This window comes from Montipora foliosa, chromosome 2 (genome assembly GCF_036669935.1).
Source record: "Montipora foliosa isolate CH-2021 chromosome 2, ASM3666993v2, whole genome shotgun sequence".
Lineage (NCBI taxonomy): Eukaryota > Metazoa > Cnidaria > Anthozoa > Scleractinia > Acroporidae > Montipora > Montipora foliosa.
The window spans coordinates 32216030-32218545 of NC_090870.1; the positions used below are offsets into that span (position 1 = coordinate 32216030).

General features: G+C 42.4%; 1 pseudogene; it reads left to right on the top strand.

The window, feature by feature from the left end:
- The first annotated feature begins 287 nt into the window (after window positions 1-287).
- LOC137991540 (uncharacterized) overlaps window positions 288-2516 on the top strand; it is a 2324-nt pseudogene continuing 95 nt past the window's right edge.

Sequence of the window (2516 nt, forward strand, 5' to 3'; positions counted from 1 at the left end):
CTGATGGGAAATTTGACAATCGTTTCTTTTTTCCTTTGCAATTTCATAGTCATTTTCTTAAGTCGTTGCCTCCTGGTGCGTTTCCCAGGACTGATTGGTTTACATTTGGCTAATTTTGACAAGTGTCTTCTTTGACTTTCGACACCTCTGTATTACAGGCATAAGAGGCATTAAAGCCTTGGTGTGTTCCTTAGCTCTGACTGGTTCATTATTTTGTAATTGGTTCCTATATTAAGGCAGAAATCTTTAAAAAAAACAAATCCATCTCAATTCCACGATCTGGCAAGATGAGCAGACCTTGCTCCCAGCCAAACAGTAAAGCTATTAGAGATAAGGCAGAATGCGAAGTCGTTGCAAGAATAGAAAAATTGTGTTCAGTTGTTGCCTTTAAGTGCGTTTGGCGAGTTGATGACGAGGAAATCGACAATGCATGGAACTGGATATGTGATAAACGGGATGAATGTGATTCCAAGATATCTAAATTGCGAGAAGTGTGCTTTTTCTTCTCGGCTATCAGCACTTCGAAAAGGGACAGAAAGAAGGGCGGAAAGCTCCCCGTAAATCTCAAGACATCCACGAAAGAAAGATTCAAACGAAGAAACCACACTCAACGCTTCTCAACTTTCATCGCCGGGAAAGCAAACATATCCAGCGACATCGTACTGGGTGGCATGTCAAACGAGTAATGGTGCACCGATAAATTCGCTGAAAGTCCAAAGAGCAGTCAGTAGTTGTGGTCTCAAATATTATTCATCCAGAGCATCGCGCAAACAAAATAGTCAAAACTTAAATGTTCTATGTCAAGTGTTAAAAGATCACAAGAACCCTTGTGTAATGCAATTGGTGGAGTCATCGTATCAACACTGCCTGAGGTGAGAAAAGAATTTTCTACGGTCATTTACCATGCAAACAACTACTAATTTCGAGCCAACTACATAAATTCCAGGGTGCAGTACCAGTCAGGGAGGCAATCACTGCTGTTTGTTTAGTTTTGCAATATAAAATGCCAATCAATGCGCCAGCTTTGATTTCAAAAGACTGCATTTTATTGTCTTTAAAAAATGTTTGTTTTTATTTCTAGTGCTGTTCAAGACGAACTTGATATGAACAGTTAATCGCAAGATCAGTCAGGGCCGTCGGAAAACGTCGTCCGTCTTTGAGTGGTCCTGGAAAACTTCAAACTGTCAACCGTCAAGGAATTACGTCATGCTGGGCTATTGCTGGATACCTTCGGTTTGGATATAAATTTGCCCAATGAATCGCAGCCAGCCTTGCCAGAACAGGTGCCCCACAAGCCACTATCATGCCAGATTACAGTCCTTTGCAACGATATTCAACTTGTCCTGAGAAAACTGAGTTACGCAGTCCATCGTGGTGAGGTCTACAAGATGACAACCAAATCGCAGTTTACCTATCAGTACCTCTGCAACATGAAAACCTTCCTTAACAATTTAATGGGGAACAAAAGATCGCCTTGTTCAGCATATACAGCGAGAACTACCGATTCTGTGTGAGCCCGAGAGTTCAGTCATCCCACAGCTGAAAGTCAACAGAGACTTAATTGAGGTTCAGGGAGTATGGTTTTGGAGCTTTTCTGCTGGATCATTTGTCCAGGGCATCCTTTCCGAATCTCAGGTGAGGCGATAACATTGTAACCATTTCATAATGCTAACAATCTTTGACTTGTTTTACTGTTTTTGAGTGTTAAAATGACCTCAAGATCTCCGAACAAGCCAAGAACAATGAAATATACCGTGAATACTTGGGAAAAGAAATTGGAAAATGCCACCCCCTCTTCTCGTGATTCACAATTAAATGTTAAATCCTTTTTTATTGAATTTTTCAAACAGAAAGGCGTCGTAACTCCCAGAGCATTTGTGGACTTTGACAGACTAAAAGACCCCGAACCCAAATATTTTGAGGAAATTCTGAGGACAAAGTGCAACAGTTCTGTGCAGATTTCTTGGCATTATTTCGCCCAAAGGAGCACAAACAGCCTGTACCATGTGCGATCGGGTCGGCAGACAGTGGAAAGACCAGTCTTTTTGCACCAGTGTTCCAGATTATCCCGCCCAACCGTATTGCAAGGGTAACAAAGCAGAAGAGCTTTAATAAAGCCATGATCGACAGCTGCACAGAGGTAATCTTCCTCGATTAAGCATTTTCAGGCCTTCTTAAAATAGACGACTGGAAAATTCTCTGCCAAGGCGGCTTCACTTCCCACGACGTCAAGTGGAAGAAGGCTGAAGGATTTCATTGCAGTGCGTCCATGTACATAACCTGTCAGACCAAGTTAGATTTCGGAGCGGATCATAACGAAGCAATGGATAAAAGGTTACACAAATACCACTTCAGAAGCCTGTCACATGTGAATCCAGAAGCAAACAAGTGGCTGAGACAACATGCCATGGATTGTATCGTATGGTCGCAAAAGATCGCTGGCGACATCGAGGACAGTGCCATGCCCGAGCCCGTTGTTACCGAACACGGATTGCCAGAAGAAGACCTCAAAAACA